The sequence below is a fragment of the Myotis nattereri genome, assembly GCF_964212035.1.
Source record: "Myotis nattereri genome assembly, chromosome: 8".
Lineage (NCBI taxonomy): Eukaryota > Metazoa > Chordata > Mammalia > Chiroptera > Vespertilionidae > Myotis > Myotis nattereri.
Genome location: NC_138083.1, coordinates 47393830 through 47411852, shown reverse-complemented (window position 1 = coordinate 47411852; position 18023 = coordinate 47393830).

The following is an 18023-nucleotide window of genomic DNA, read 5'->3' as shown; positions in this document are numbered from 1 at the left end:
ACCATCATAGTAGGAGACTTTAAGACCCCGTTAACATCACTGGACAAATCCTCTAGACAAAAAAAAATCAGCAAAGAAACAATCCTAAATGACTCAATAGATCAGATGGACTTAAAAGACATTTTCAGAACATTCCACCCCAAAGCTACTGAATATACATTCTTCTCAAGTACACATGCAATATTTTCAAAAATAGACCACATATTGGGTCACAGGCAAAGTCTCCCCAAATTCAAGAAGATTGAAATCATATCAAGCATCTTCTTAGAACACAATGGCATAATATTAGAAATCAACTACAATAAAAACAATAAAATAATTCAAACATTTGGAGGCTGAACAGCATGCTATTAAACAATGACTGGGTTGCCAACGAGACCAAAGAAGAAATTAAAAACATCCTGGAAATGAATAACAATGAAAACACAACAATCCAAAACCTATGGGACACAGTGAAAGCAGTCCTGAGAGGAAAGTTCACTGCATTACAGGCCTACCTCAAAAAAAAAAACAAAACAAAAAAAACAAACAAACAAAAAAAAAACAAACAAAAAAAACCAAGAAAAACCTATAATAAATTATCTAACTCTTCAATTTAAAGAATTAGAGAGTAACAAGAAAAGCCCAGAGTGAGCAGAAGAGAGGAGATAATAAAGATCAGAGCAGAAATAAATGAGAGAGAGAGAGAGAGAGAGAGAGAGAGAGAGAGAGAGAGAGAGAGACAATACAAAAGGTCAATGAAACCAAGAGCTGTTTCTTTGAAAGGATAAACAAGATTGATGAACTGATAGCCAGACTCACCAAGAAGCAAAGAGAGAGGCCCTAAATAAACAAAATCAGAAATGAAAGAGGCAAAAATAACAACTGACCCCAAAGAAATACAAAAGATTGTAAAAAAAAAAAAAATACTATGAACAACTCTACTCCAGCAAACTAAACAACCTAGAGTAAATGGGCATATTCCTAGGAAAATACGACCTTCCAAAACTCAATCAAGAAGAATAAAAAAATCTCAACAGGCCGCTAACTATGGAGGAAATTGAAGCAGTCATCAAAAAGCTTCCAGCAAACAAAAGCCCAGAACCAGATGGCTTCACCGGAGAGTTTTACCAAACATTCAAAGAAGAACTAAAACCTATTCTTCTCAGAATATTCCAAAAAAATTCAAGAGGAAGGGACATTTCCAAGTTCCTTCTATGAAGTCAGCATTATCCTATTCCCAAAAACCAGATAAGGACACTATAAGGAAAGAGAATTACAAGCCAATATTCCTCATGAACATAGATGCTAAAATCCTCAACAAAATTCTTGCAAATCGGATCCAGTACTACATTAGAAAGATCATACACCATGACCAAGTGGGATTTATTCCAGGGATTCAAGACTGATACAATATCCACAAATCAATAAACATGATACATCACATAAAAAATTCAGAGACAAAAATCACAATCATATCAACTGATGCAAAAAAGGCATTTGACAAAATCCAACACCCTTTCCTGATAAAAACTCTCAGCAAAGTGGGAATAGAGGGATCATACCTCAACATAATAAAAGCCTTACATGACAAACCTACAGGTAGCATCATACTCAATGGACAAAAACTAAAACCATTTCCCCTAAGAACAGGAACAAGACAGGGATGCCCACTTTCACCACTCCTGTTCGACATAGTACTGGAAGTACTAGCCATAGTGATCAGACAAGAAGAAGAAATAAAAGACATACAACTTGGGAAAGAAGAAGTAAAATTGTCATTATTCGCAGATGACATATTGTACATAGAAAACCCTAAAGATTCCATTAAAAAACTTCTGGACCTAATAAATAAATTGGGCAATGTAGCAGGATACAAAATTAACACCCAGAAACCTATGGCTTTTTTATACACCAATAATGAACTCACAGAAAGAGAAACTAAAACGGTCCATTTACCATTGATACAAAAAAAATTAAGATACCTAGGAATAAATTTAACCAAGTAGGTAAAGGACCTGTACTCAGAAAATTACAGGAGCTGATAAAAGAGAAAGAGGAAGGCATAAACAAATGGAAGAATATACCTTGTTCATGGATTCGAAGAATCAACATCATTAAAATGTCCATACTACCCAAAGCAATTTATAGATTCAATACAATTCCCATTAAAATACCAAAGGCATACTTCAAAGACCTAGAACAAACTCTCAAAAATTCATCTGGAATAAAAAAAAAAGACCCCGAATAGCTGCAGCAATCTTGATAGAAGAACAAATTTGGAGGGATCACAATACCAGATATGAAGCTATACTACAAAGCTACTGTTCTCAAAACTGTCTGGTACTGGCAAAAAAAAAAAACAAACACAACAGACATATAGACTAATGGAACATAACAGAGAACCCAGAGATCAACCTAAGCCATTATGCTCAATTAATATTTGACAAAGGAGGCAAGAGCATACAATGGAATCAAGCCAGTCTCTTCAATAAATGGTGTTGGGAAAATTTGACAGATACGTGCAAAAAAATGAAACTAGACCACCAACTTACACCATACACAAAAATATACTCAAAATGGATAAAGGACTTAAAGGTAAGCTGGGAAACCACAAATATCCCAGAAGAAGCCATAGGCAGCAAAATAGCAGACATTTGTCATAGCAATATCTTTACCAATATAGCTCCTAAGGACAATAGAAACTAAGGAGAAAGTAAACAAATGGGACTATGTCAAAATGAAAAGCTCTGCACAGCGAAAGAAACCATGAACAAAACAACAGGAAAGCCCACTGCATGGGAGAATATATTTGCAAATATTATCTCCAATAAGGGTTTTATCTCCAAAATTTATAGGGAACTCATACAACTTAACAAAAAGAAGATAAACAATCCAATCAAAAATGGGCAAAAGACCTAAATAGACACCTTTCAAAAAAAGACATACAGAAAGCCATGAGACATAATGAAAACATGCTCAGAGTCACTAATCATCTGAGAGATGCAAATCAAAACAACAATGAGGTACTATCTCACACCTGTCAGAATGGCTATCATCAACAAATCAACACATGACAAGTGCTGAAGAGGATGTGGAGTAAAAGGAACACTTGTGCACTGCTGGTGGGAATGCAGACTGGTGCAGCCACTGTGGAAAACAGTATGGTGTTTCCTCAAAAAATTAAAAATGGAACTTCATTTGAGCCAGTAATCCCACTTCTAGGACTATATCCCAAGAAAACAGAAACCTGTCAGAAAGGATATATGCACCCCTATGTTCATAGAAGCACAATTTACCATAGCTAAGATTTGGAAATAGGAAACATGCCCATCAGCAGATGAATGGATTAGAAAACTGTGGTACATCTACACAATGGAATACTACGCTGCTATAAAAAAGAAGGAATTCTTACCATTTGCATTATACTAAGCGGAATAAGTCAGTCATAGAAAGATAAATATCACATGTTCTCATTTGTGGAATATAATGAACAACATAAACTGGTGAACAAAAATAGAGTCATAGAAGCATCAAACAGACTGTCCAACCTCTGAGGGAAGGTGGTGGGTAAGGGGATAAGAGATATCAAAGGACTTGTATGCATGCATATGAGCATCACCAATGGACACAGAAGAGGGGAGATGAGGGCATAATCTAGGGGTGGGGCAGCCAGGGAGTCGTCAATGGGGGGAAAAGGAGACTTGTGTAATACTTTAAACCAGTGGTCGGCAAACTCATTAGTCAACAGAGCCAAATATCAACAGTAAAATGATTGAAATTTCTTTTGAGAGCCAAATTTTTTAAACTTAAACTATATAGGTAGGTACATTGTTATTAACTTAATTAGGGTACTCCTAAGGCTTAGGAAGAGCCACACTCAAGGGGCCAAAGAGCTGCATGTCACTTGCGGGCCGCAGTTAGCTGACCACGGCTTTAAACAATAAAAAATTTAAATTAAAAAATAAAAAATGTAGAAATAAAAGCTCAATCTCTACTGAAAAAAAAGAGGATTGGAATTTGAGAGACTTAAGCATTTGACATCATTTAGGCCAGTGGTTCTCAACCTTCCTAATGCCGCAACCCTTTAAATACAGTTCCTCATGTTGTGGTGACCCCCAACCATAAAATTATTTTCGTTGTTACTTCATAACTATAATTTTGCTACTGTTATGAATCGTAATGTAAATATCTGATATGCAGGATGTATTTAGGCGACCCCTGTGAAAGGGTCATTTGACCGCCAAAGGGGTCTCGACCACAGGTTGAGAACTGCTGATTTAGGCAATCTTAATGTTTTTCTAGTTTTTAATTCATTCTTCATCAAATTTATTGGGGTGACATTGATTAATAAGATTATATAGTTTCAGATGTACGATTCTACAATACATCATCTGTATATTGTATTGTGTGTTTACCACCCCATGTCAAATCTCCTTCCATCACCATTTATCCTCCATTTTTTAATTTGAAACAAGAGATTAAAGGAATACACTACCCACTGGTGTGACTTGTACATCAGACATGAAGGGCTATAGATAATTTGGTAGTTAAAAGAATATTTGAGCTGAAGTCAAACATGAAAACCAGAAGGCATGGACTTATGGATGGGATGAGTCCTGGAAGAAGGTGAATATTTTTCTTTTCAAATGATAGCAGTCACCCTGCAACATAAATGGCTAAGAAAAGCAATTAGTATAACAAGTTTTCAAATGTTGTTTAAAATGATCATAGTATTTGAAGGAGTCATAAAGGTTTCATTCATTAGAAAGACTATAAACAGCACTTACATATTTTCAATGCACTTTATGGTCATTATCTAGTAATTAGCAGAAAAAGTTTCTTACTCCAGGGAAATAAATGGAAATGTATTCCCTGCCCTCCTTATCATAGAAAATCCCCTGTGGATCTTTATTTAGCTTGTAGTGGACTTAATTCCTTATTTTTCTCATTCTCTAGTGGAAGTCCTTATGATTTGTACTAGTGTATTTACAGAATGATTTAAAACACGCTTAAGAAGTTAGTATTCAAACACCATTAAATATTTAATACTGAAGGGATTTTAAAAGTTAGCTTCTGTTTTATGAGGATGGCTTTCAAGAATACAGCAAAAAGTTATTAAAACTGCAGAACCAAAGCGGCACCAAAGGAAGGGAATCGGAGATTAAAATCATTGTCTCAGAGAAAACAATGACTAATGAAAATGCACCGGTCATTGTCCTGCAAGTGAACACAGTCAGACAAGGGGTACTGGGAGTCATAGAAAGGAGAGAAACCCACAAAATCATTAAATCTCACAGCAGCAATAACTATTTGAAGTTAATTTACTGATGAAGAAACGGGGACTAAGAGGGTTTGATTTAATAGTCCAAACAACAGAGTAAGTCAAGTTTATCAGATTCCAAACAGCTATCATCTCTGCCCTTTCTTAGGTGCCCGAACAGTGTCTAAGCTGGGTCATGCTCTAGGGATTCTGTCTCCAGAAGAAGCTGGCATGTCTTCCTATGCCTTTAGTGTAAGCTTCAAAACAAGTATGTTTCAAAGTGAGTGAAGTCATAGGATAAAAAGGGAAAACCAGAGTTATATTGCTGTTGAAAATTCTGCTTTGTGGCAGTGCCTCGCGATTTGCCTGCATATTGTCTTGTGTTATTCATACACAGACTGGAACATGGGGGCACATTCACACAGAAAACTGGCATGTTATATGGAGCTTCGGAAATGATTAGCCAGCTGCCAAGAGAAATTCACATCTATTAATTCTTGAAGTGCCTCAAACATGGCTTAACACTTATGCTGTCTTTGTAGATTCATGCTCATGCCATGTATCCAAGGGGATATTCTGATGGATTGATCACAGCTCCGATTTATATAGCTACCATTTCTCAGTGTATTGAAAGCTGCTAAGTATTGGGATCAGCTGTACTGACTTCACCCTTTTAGGGAAGTATATTGAATTGGATTCTTTGAGATACTTGTGTTCCAGACAATGAAAGGACCAAATATAAACCATGCCTGACAAGTAAAGAAAAGATGGAGATCAATAGCTTGTTAAAATGACTTTGATGCAAGCTATTATATTTTTTTAAAAAAATTTATAGAATAATTGAGCTTTGTCACCATCACTGGACAACATTTTTTATATCTTTTCATCATTTAGGGCATATATATTATTATTATTTTAAATTGAACCGTTTTCACCATTGAAATGATTTCTAGTTCAATATTTAAATATATTCAGTATAGATTGATCTTGGATTCACTGCTTTAATATTTGAAAATGGTGAACCTTTAATCAATCACTTAATATTTATTCAGAATATGTTAATAGCCTCAGCTCTTTTCCTACTAATTTGCTTGTTACAAACAGTAGACTTCAGGTGTATGCTACATGCAAATCAGAAGCATGTCTTTATGTTTATTGAATGGAAGAGGCTATAAAAGAGGGCAGATTTACTTCCCTGAAGAAGTCTGCCATGTAGTTGAGTACATCAAACACATTAAACTAACTTTCAGAATTTTTAACCCACGAGACAATGCACAAGGAGAATGCACATTTATTAGTCATAAGGTTTGGAAAAAGGAGCAATTTCCATTTTTAAAATTTTATCTTCTCTTATTCTAAATTAATGTAGTTTTAACCTAGGACTCTTGAAGACCACTCACTAGTGAGAATTTTTGATAAATTTAGGATCCATGCAAAAGGTATATTGATAATTATTTAAACTGAATTAAGGCCTTTAAACTCTTTGACATGCTTCGTAGAAAATCCCAAAACAACTAAATCAGAAGTTTACTCATATTTTCAGGGGAACGTGTGCATTGGTTTCTATGTGTGTGTTCGAGTTTGGAAAGAGTGTGGTGTGTAACCTCTAACCTCTCCGTGTTTTTCTGTTAATTGTCTGTTACCATTACATTGATAAAAACAAGAAATAGAGGAAAGTAGTTATTCAATACATTTACTATGCATTTATTTTTTGCACTATCCCTACATAATTAAATGTTATTACATGGTTATTACCAAAGAACAAAAGCATTTTCTTGGACACATGAATTTAAAATATTTCATCCAGAATTGAAATATACTTGGTAGATACAGCCCTAATCTGAAAACCCCAGTTATTCACTGTAAATAATAGTCTGGGTACTTCTGAACTGTTTTTTACAGTGTTTGTCATTAGGTGGATGTGGTTTTCTTCTATGATTGTCTGGTTTATTTATATTACACCATCAAAATGCAAGCACAGTTTCAGAAGGTGATATGCATCATGCATATAACCCAGTTCCTCCTTAACACATTTTATAGCATGTGCATCAAACTTATTTCAAAGTAGCTTAGCTTAGCTCTTCACTGACTGGACTGAGAAATTATCATATAAAAGGTGAAAGAGCACAAGACAGACAAAAGAATCATGGGTAACATGAACCACCTTATATTTTCAAGTTGCTAAGGGGCCAGACAGCCTTGTCAAACTGGCAGTTGCCCTCGAAATGGTCTCTATTCAGCCCTTTATATATTTTATGCTTATTTTAGAGGCTCAAAAGAGCTGGGTTTATTTGGTAGAATACAGTTTATATTTTAGTCTCCTGTGTTTAATTTTACATTTTCCAAAGTGCACTACATTTAATAAATCTAAGGTAATAGTTCTCCAGTGTCTAGAGGCAATTGTCAACACAACATGCTATTTCTGATTTGTTCAGAGGTTGTGGCACCAATGTCTAGAAGCATGACATTGGGGATATGTAGGGTGTCCCAAAATATGTATACACATACTTTGAATAATTATAACGGCAGTGTTTATTAAAATACATTTTCTTTTCAAAGTTAAGCTATCAGCTATTAAAGTGTATATACATTTTTGGGACACTCTTTATATACACAGTATTCAAAAAGGGTTTCTGTTGCTAGCAAATGGTATGCAATTGAAAATTAAATTATTTGATTTTGTTTTAAATATAAAGCTTGAAAAACTACAATAAAACATTTAGAAATTGAAGGCCAACGACTAAAGATACCAATAGAAATACACAAAAATATATCAATAAATAAATTTTCAGATAGCTCTATTATATAAATGCCTGAATTTTGCTCTGCACAAATATATAAGTATACTACTTGAAACAGTATGCACTTTATACAGAACAAAAACCTTTAAAAGGGACCCATACCACAGCTTTCAAACAAACTTGGAAAAAAAAAAGTAGAGGAATTTCTTTTGTATTCATGTAGAGAAGTATCTAGAACAATATTCATATCAGATCTTTTCAGTGTGATGTCAAAGTTTATCTTTAAAGATATTTTTAAATCCTTAATAAAATAAAATAAATTTTGTGCAATCTACTAGATAAATATTGTTCCTAGGAATAAGAAATGGTAGTCTCCCTTCCTCTCTGAAATCAATAAAAATATATTGAAAAAAATAAAGCTCAGCCTGGTTGAGCATCAACCCATGAACCAGGAGGTCACAGTTGAATTCCAGGTCAGGACACATGCCAGAATTGCAGGATCAATTGCCAGTGGGGGCATGCAGGAGGCAGCTGATCGATGATTCATTGATGTTTCTCTCTCTCTCTCTCTCTCTCTCTCCTCTCTCTCTCTCTCTCCCTCTCTCCCTCCCTCCCTCCCTCCCTCCCTCCCTCCCTCCCTCCCTTTCTGAAATCAATAAAAATATCTTTTTAAAAATTGTAAGATATCATTAGGGGCCTTTTAACAAATGGTATTTACATAATGGCCTTTATACTCATGTGATCAGTTTCAGTAATAAGGGTTTGCTTTATTCTACCTGAAATCCAAATAATTTATATAATTATCTTAGCAATTTGCAAAGGGACAACTACTTGGCTTGCAAACTGCCCCACTGCTTTTGATTCAGAGTTGAATCTTGAAATCCAATTTGAATATAATAGCAAAATACACAAACACACACACACACACACACACACAGGCACATCCATCCATAAGAAGATGAATATTTGACATCCAGCTTCTTTTTATTCTTTAGTAATTCTGGTGGTGCCTAAAACATTGGAAAACTCTAAATTCTGGTGGTTTGCACAGTCTGAATAAGTAAAATAGCACATCTCTTCAGTATTTGCAGGCTGGAAAAATAAATAATTCTCGATATTAAATATTTAGAATAGCTTTGTAATTGCCTTTTCTTTCTTTGTTTAGGTGATATTTCTTATTTTTAATTTGTTTTCCTGAAAGCTAACTTTCTATAGTTTAGAAAAGATTTTTTTTCTTGAAGACAATATCCCAAAGGCTTTGAAGTTATTATTTTTCTTTATTCCCATATTTTAGCCTACTTAGCTAATTAAGCTATCTGTACTCTCTATATAACAAAAAATAAATAAATGAATAATTATCAATAAGTTTGCAATAATGTCTTAATACTTTTGCCATCCTCTCTTGCCTTAGCAGGGCACTAGGTATGGAAGAACAAAGCCACAGACATTGTTCAACCTTTTATTTGTACCTTGGGGGGAGAAAAGCAATGTTTTAATTTTTATACACTTCTCAAATCCTTACAGCATCCTCGACTGTAAAATTCAATGTAGCATCACACAAAGTAACCTTTTTTCTCTGTGGGCATTGCCTGTAGAACAAGGCAAAACTCGTTGAGAAGCAAAAGGAAACCTTGGAATCATTTTTTAGAGTAAAAAAGCACTTGGTCACTAATACTTACCATCGAACACGTTTCCAAAGATAGTAGGTCAGTGCAGTAAAGTGCCTCATGCTATTTTCACAGGAGCCTATTCTTCTGGGTAGATTTCAGCTCTCCTGCAAAGCTTCCAGGTTGCTCACAGGCACTGTGCTTTGTCATCACTCTTTGCTTCTGAATTAGGTGGACTTGGACAGCTTTGGTCTACTGTAGCCCCAAATACTTTATTCATACAAGTATCACATAATGTTTTAATTTTTTGGAGAAGTTATGTATTTGGAATGCCAAGGTCAAAAAAATCCCTAAGAGAAATAATTTCTTTTAGAAGTCAGATTATTTGTATTTTTATAGCTTTAAGAAAGACTTTTCGTTCAATAGACCTGGTCTTTTACACTTTCCTAGACTCTGTGAACATAATGTTTCTTTAAATAAATCTTTAGCCATAAAAAAGAAAATATTTAAGCACAAAATAAATTAAATATCTCAAAAATTTTCAATGTAATATTAAAATTGGATCAGTAAAGTAGTAATGAGTAGTAATTTCCACTTTCACATTGGGGCTGTCTTAATGATATCTCACAGTAATCCTTAAAGCATGTCAGTTAAGTGGACACATTCAAAATAAGATATTCTCTTTTCAAAGGGGCTTTGGCCCTAACTGGTTTGGCTCAGTTGATAGAGTGTCAGCCTGCAGACTCAAGGGTCCCTGGTTCGATTCTGGTCAAGGGCATGTACTTTGGTTGCGGGCACATCCCCAGTGGGGAATGTGCAGGAGGCAGCTGATCGATGTTTCTGACTCTCTATTCCTCTCCCTTCCTCTCTGTAAAAAAATCAATGAAATATATTAAAAAAATAAAAATACAAAAAAAATAAAGGGGCTTTGTTTTGGTGGTCATGCAGAGAGTTGTTGGACAATAATGTCTTAGAATCTCTCTCTCATAGAAATAAAAAAAAATAAAGTCAAGAATGCATTTTTTACCCTTATAATTGGTCAATTTAGTAATGTATTAATAATTGATGCTATCTTATTATCTGGAACTGATAGTTTCTCCAACTTTCCACACAAGTTTCTGTCAATACTTTCCATACACAATTTTTGAAAATAGCACAAGAATTTTTGAGCAAATGGAAGGAGTGCTTTCATTCATGAATGTGTCAGTGTTAAATGATTAATTCACTCAAGTTGCCAGCCATGATCTGTCCTAATGACCACCAGAAAGAATCATGTTAGCAAAGGCCATGATTATATGCTACTCATTTCATTTTTTCCCCCAACATAATTCAGGAAAAAAATGATATAAGATTTCTGCTTATTTAGCAAATGTAATGCCTGTTCTAAGTGCTTTGTAAGTATTTAACTCTCAGCATTCATACATAATATATTCCATTGTAATGCCAACTACACAGATGTACATTATGAGCCACAAAGAGGCAAGTCTTATGCCCAGAATCCCTCAGATAATTGGACTTGGACCCAGGAGTCTAAGTACCTGTACCTTGTGGTGCCATGCTGTACCTCCTAATGACTACTTCTGAAAAAATCTACCTTCAGGAGTGTGTGTATGTGTCTGTACAGCTTGATAATTTTAGTAAATCAGGACTTACCTCCCTTTGTTTTAAAGTTATATTGAGTGTATTGGGATTTGGGAACATAAGAGAGGTGATTTCCCATCATGATCAGTAAGTTCAAGGGTGCTGAGATTTTACTACTACCACAGGTCCTGCTTTTGCTCCATTTCTTTCATCCTTTCATCCTACTGTTTCTCTGGAGATCTGCTTCTCTCCTTTGCTCTCCTTAATCCAAAAAGGTGTCATTCCCCCTCTTCACTTTCTGCTGATGACTTCGAAGTCTCTCTTGTTCAGCAAAAACAACAAGAGAATTAGAAGAGAATTTCTACATGCTCCCACTAATACATCTTTCAAGCTACCTGTGCTGGTAGCAGTAGGCCCTACCTTTCTTAATATTACTATTTATGGACTCCCCTTTTACCTATGTAAGGCCAGCCCTGGGCCTTCAACCCCTCCCTCTCTCAACTCAGAGATATATCTTCAGCAATTATCTCCCCTCCATCAGCTTACAGAAATACTGCACTATCATCCCATCATTGAAAAAACACTCCCTTGGCCCTACATTCTCTCCCAGTTACATCCTCATCTCTCCATCATTGTCTGCTATGTAGCTATCAATGCCTTATAGGAAAAGGCCACCACTCAAAGACCTGTAGTTCACCAAAATAGTTCAATTACTCAATGCAACAAAGAAGAAGCGAAACACAGAATTGTGGGGCATCTCAGTAAGAGGGTGTTAGGCAAGACTTAGAGCTTGCATTATATAATTGGGGGAGAGTTTCAAGAAAACAGAGCCTTCTATGAAGTAGCTGTTGTAGGAAAATTCTCAGTGTATCTTAATCTTATCTAAAAGGCATAATGAATAAAGCCAAGGTAAAATCATTGAGTACATTATACACATTGATATGTAATCAGGGGCTAAGAGATAATTTAAGCTTCCTCGGTGAAATATATTTTAAAGATTAGTAGTAGTAATTGCATATAAAATTGTAATTATGACTTATTTTTTGCCAGCTAGAAAAGCAGATAAAATATGGGATCCCTCCCTCCCATTTCATTTTATTTTGTTAGAATATACTTTGTCAATTTTATTCTCTGATTAAATATAAGCACTTAAATTTCTTAAAATATTTAATATAAAAATGTTTAACTCATACACTCCGACTTTGTAGAGAAGGTGTTTGACAACAAAAACTTGAGTACCTACTTAACAATGGCTCAAAGCAGACATTTATTATATTATTAACAAGTACAATGAATGATAAATAAACCACTGAAAAATCACATCAACATTGTTGCTATATCACCTATAGTTCCACTGTCAACATTTTCTAAAGAAAATTTCTGATCTTTAACAAATACATAGATTTCCAGTGAATCGATACCAATCCAATCAGAAAATCTATGTCATTCACATCATGGGATAAAAAGTGGTAATGTTCTTTACAAATTTTATAGACAGTTATTTGAAAAACCATTGGTTTATATGAAAATTAGCTGGTGCCAACTCATACTCTATTGGTGAATATAAAGCATCTCTTAAATTTTATAACAAAAAATATACTGTCATATGGAAAAAGGAACTAGAGCTTAGCAGCAGCTTGGTGATCACCATAGAAACTATATCCACGCCTGCATTGTCCGCATTAGCATTGCCATGTGCAAGTCTCTTACTATGTTTTATTTAATCTTTTCTAACTTATCTTGGCAACAGAGATAATGCTATCTCTACTTAATATTCTGTTTCTGCCATAATCACAGATGCCTTTTGTTATTCACTGAATAGATAAAAAGGATTTCACTTTGTGGTGGGGGGGGGGGGGGCGGGGAGGCTAAATTGGCCTTCAGGTTGTAGCTTCAGAAAATTGCAAAACGTGCCTTGTAATTCTGAAAGTAGGTGTATTGCATTTATATATCTTTATTTTTTTTAATCTGAAATTAATTTTTAATTCATTTTTAAAATTTCGGATCTTGCCATTTTTAAAAAATGTTATCATTTTTAGCTTAGTTATCTTAGAGATTTCCATATCACCATATAGATATACCACATTAAGTTTCATGATATTTTTAAAACTTTATTTTTATTGTGGACACCATTCTTCCCCCCATTCCTTTCCCCGCCCCTTTGCCCACCTCCACCAGCCCCCACCCCACCCTCGCCCTCTGGCTATCACCACACTGTTGTTCATGTCTATGGGTTATGTATATATGTTCTTTGGCTAATCCCTTCACCTTCTTTCATGCAGTCCTCCCCACACTACTCCCCTCTGACAGCTATCAGTCTGTTCCATGTATCTATACCTCTGTTTCTATTGTTCATTGGATTCCACATGTGAGATCTATGGTATTTGTGTTTCTCTGATTGGCTTATTTCACTTAGCATAATAATATTAGGCTGAAAAAGAAAAGTCAAGGAAACAAAGGATAAGAAAGATATAATTAGTATGACATTTGTTTTTTTCTTTTTTTTGGAAAATAGTACATATATTCTTGTCATGCAAAAACTATCTCTGGAAGAATTCCCAAGAAATTATTACTGGCTGCCTGTGGTGAAAAGAAAGGAATTCAGGAATTCCAAGCATGAGTTTATATTTTTTATTATGTTTGATTTTTTAACAGATGCACGGGTGACATTTAAAATAATATCAGAATACTGCTAAAATAAAATTTAAGATAAAAAAAAGATGGACACATTAATTTGGAGAATATTTCTATTTGTTTTACACTGAGTCTTCCATTAGAAACATGATACATATCAGTGCATCAGATCAAAATGCATTTGATAACAGTCTGTCCTAGTTTTAGTTAGTGATCAGGTCATTTTCTAATTAAGGCAGTATCTGGCCAGACTTCTCCACTTTAAGACTATTATTTTCCCTTTATAATATGTTGTGAGAAGAAATCTTGAGGCTATGTAAATAAAGATTTATCATCATCAAACATACACAGTATTAATATCACTGATAACTTCCTGACTTCATTATTCCTTCAGTATTTATTTGTTATTCTATTGTAAGAAATTACTTTTATTCCTAATTTAATTTTGATATTCATTTATGCCAGCATGAATTCATGGATTTTTTAATTCAGTAGCTATAATTCATACTATTAGTACTTATTTTAATATTTCAATTGCAAAAGACAATTTGAAGTGCTTCAAAATCACTGATGATTATAAGTACATCCTTGTCCAATGCAGAGAGCAGCTGAGTCCATGGAGAGTTTTAGCATTACTATATAAAGAATATTATTTACTGGCCTCCATTGTGGAGAACCGGATAGAGGTGCCTATTTGCACTCTCCTGTAGTAACCCTCAGCATTTTAAAACATATTTTATTGATTTTTTACAGAGAGGAAGGGAGAGAGATAGAGAGTTAGAAACCTCAATGAGAGAGAAACATTGATCAGCTGCCTCCTGCACATCTCCTATTGGTGATATGCCCGCAACCCAGGTACATGCCCTTAACCAGAATCAAACCTGGGACCCTTCAGTCCGCAGGCCGATGCTCTATCCACTGAGCCAAACCGGTTTCGGGAACCCTCAGCATTTTAGATGATGACCATCATTCAAAGATGGGAGTCAAATGAGACAGTGAAACATTCTACTTAATTTTTAAGTAAAACATCAAAATGAGTAAAACATTTTAGATCTCCTTGTTCCTTATGCTTTTGCAGATTATATCTTTAAAAAAAAAAAAAATCTATGTCACAGCCTAGGTAACTTTTTTCAACCTATCTTCCAGTTTACCAAGTCTCTCTCATTCAGTGTCAAATGCAGTACACATTCTCTCCACTGAAAGTTTAGCTTCAAAGAATACCTTAGTCATTTTTAAATGTACAATTTGGGTCTTTTACAAATATACCCCTATCACTGATAACCTCTATTATAACTATAAACCTACTTTCCCTAGCCTCTATATGCCTTCTCTTTTTATGTTTTTGATAATTACATTTTGTGAAAATGCTTGGGGTTTCTGTGAATCATCCTGTATTGCATGATTTTAGCTGTTCATTCATGTTTGAATGAAAATAACCTGGGAGCTAGTGGGACAGCTATAGCCTCAAATGATGTCAGTACCTTTGGGTCCTGGCTTCGCAGCTGTCCCACTGTCTTCCATAGGTGTGGCACTGGGTTGACAGTTGTCCATAGTGCAACTTCTGGGGCCCTGTTGGTTTACATTCACTTCCATGGTATCTGCTTTTTCTCTTTTTACAATTATTTTATTTCTTTTGCAAAGTGTAAAGCTTGTTGGGCTTTTCCTTACCCTCTTTTGAGTCAACAATGTAGTAAAAGGTATAGGAATCTACTGAGAGGATGACCCTCAGAATAGCTAGTCTGCCATATTGCTATGATACTGTCCATTCCTGGAACAATGAACCCTCTCACAGATAACAAGCGACAGATTAGAACATAGCGATGAAACGTCTGATTACTGGCACGGTGAATATTTCAGTTTTCTCAATACTTTGAAACACCAAATTTAATGCCATTTTCCCAGTTAGATTTATTTTAAAGAATAAAGAAGTCCCACATTCTTTGCCAGGAAGTGAAAGTCAAATTATGATTGGAGAGTCTGATTTTGAAATGTTTCAACTCCCTTCTTATCCTCCCAAACCAGAATACCATTTTTTTTGAGGGTCTACGATAATAGAAAATATAACGAGCAAAATATTTTAAGGTTTTCTTTTTCTGCTTTCATCTCTACCACTTACTTCATATGTTTCCTTGAATAATTTACAGTCATTCCACAAAAATCATAGTGTTCATACTACAAAAAAATATAGCATGAAGTAGTTAGAAAATCATATAATTTTCCTGCTTATAAAAATTTAAACCATTTGCATAATTGCATTATAAAATGCAATAAAAAATGTAAAAGTTGACATTTTGAGTGTAAGTATGCTGTACTTCTCAACATTTTCAGTAGTTATATAGTTATTAATATGTTATTTTATAATGCTTGTTCACGAGATTCACATAACTAATAGCTAAAGTGGAGTTGAAGTCTAATACTCATTTATGAACAGGCGATCACTGAGAAATCAGCACTCACCTGTGTATATTAATCTCCAATAGCTTCTTCACTTATAAAACCCTACGATAAGCTGCTGTGAGATACTGGAAGTGCTTTCAGGTCATCCAAACAAGAGCACAAGACAGCTTTCACGCGAAGTCAATATTGTACTAATTCTTCAGAGCGTATAAATTATTAACCACACATACACCACTCGTGACTGACAGAATTATTGAAGTCTCTAGAACCGCATTTTCTCTATTTCCTCTGGATATTGGGGATCTCCTTTAACTTGTCCTCATTATTGCCATTTAATAGTCTTCTCTATTCCAGTGTGCTTGAGATTTGCAATGAGGCTGGGTCATCAAAGGCTGTTCCCTCCCCCTCAGTCATCTGAGCAGGAAAGAACTGAACATTGTTTGTAATCTTGTCCATGCTGAGAGCCTTCATTCTTAATAGTGTGGACTAGACTCCAACCCTTTAAAGACTCGATAAAATGACTGTTTTTAGATAGTGTTTTCAATTAATTATGCCAATTGTCTCTTTAAATACTCCTTCCCAACTGTATGCTTCCCCCCCCCTTCTTAATACGTATTTCCCCAAACAGAAATCATTTGTTTACCAAATAACAATAAATAAGGGCTGGGCAATGGTAGGTTTACACTTGTGAGTATGTGAAACATTGAGATAATAAAGCTGTAAACCTATTTTTCCCACCCCTTTATAAATAACCTTATTATATGATTTCCATAATTTTCCAATATAAAGCCTTACATTTTTACAGTGATTTACAGTTTGCACAGCACTTGACTTAATCATTTCACAAGCCTATGAAACCAATAGGATAGTAGTTAACTCAATTTTCATCATGAAGCCATAAAGTTTCAGAGAACTAGAATGGCATCCAGGGCAGAGCAAAAGTGTCTGAACTTGGCTTCTGACCCAGATTCATGACCACAGATTAAGGATACTTCCTAGTACTGATGGTTAAAAGGCCAAAGCCTGGTGACACCCCACCACTGATAGTTCACACTCCATATTGTGTTAATAATGAGATCGTATACACACAATAAAAAAAAATGAGGCAATTTTCCAGCTAGTTCAGCTAAAGGCTCTCCCCTTAGCACCCAAATCCTTCTTATTTAAATTAAATTAGATTCATAAAGCAAATAAAATATTGCTCCCTTCAGTTATTATCAAATTTTCTGATCTTGCTGCCTAACAGGCACTTGCTAAATGACAATATGCTGGCATTCACAAGGAAATATATTAGACAACTTTTAAGGTCACTTCAAACATACTTCTCAATGCTCCCCAATCACCCACACAAACATATACAAACAGGCACATGTCCTTTTCAGTTAAACTCTGAGTCACTACAAGTTAGCATAACAATGAAAAAGTGTCAGCATATCATACACATATGGCTTGATCTGTGGAAGTTCCCTTTCTTGGTAAAATTTAGTTTTTATATTCGTTATGCTGGCTTAAAATTATGCCCCAAACTCCCATTTTGCTTAAGGGATTATCCCACTCCTCTGAAACAATTTCAATTACATTCAGAATGTGAATGCTGTTACAACTTTCTTGCTCTTTTGATTATGATGATGATTAGTCAGCTAACATAGTATGTTTCCCTTGCCAAACTTTCAGACATCATCATCATCATATATATGTGTGTGTGTATATATATATATATATATACACATACATACACACACAACATACATTATTGTTATTAATAACTTTAAAATAATTTACTATATACTTAAGATCAAATAAACACCACAGACTAACAGA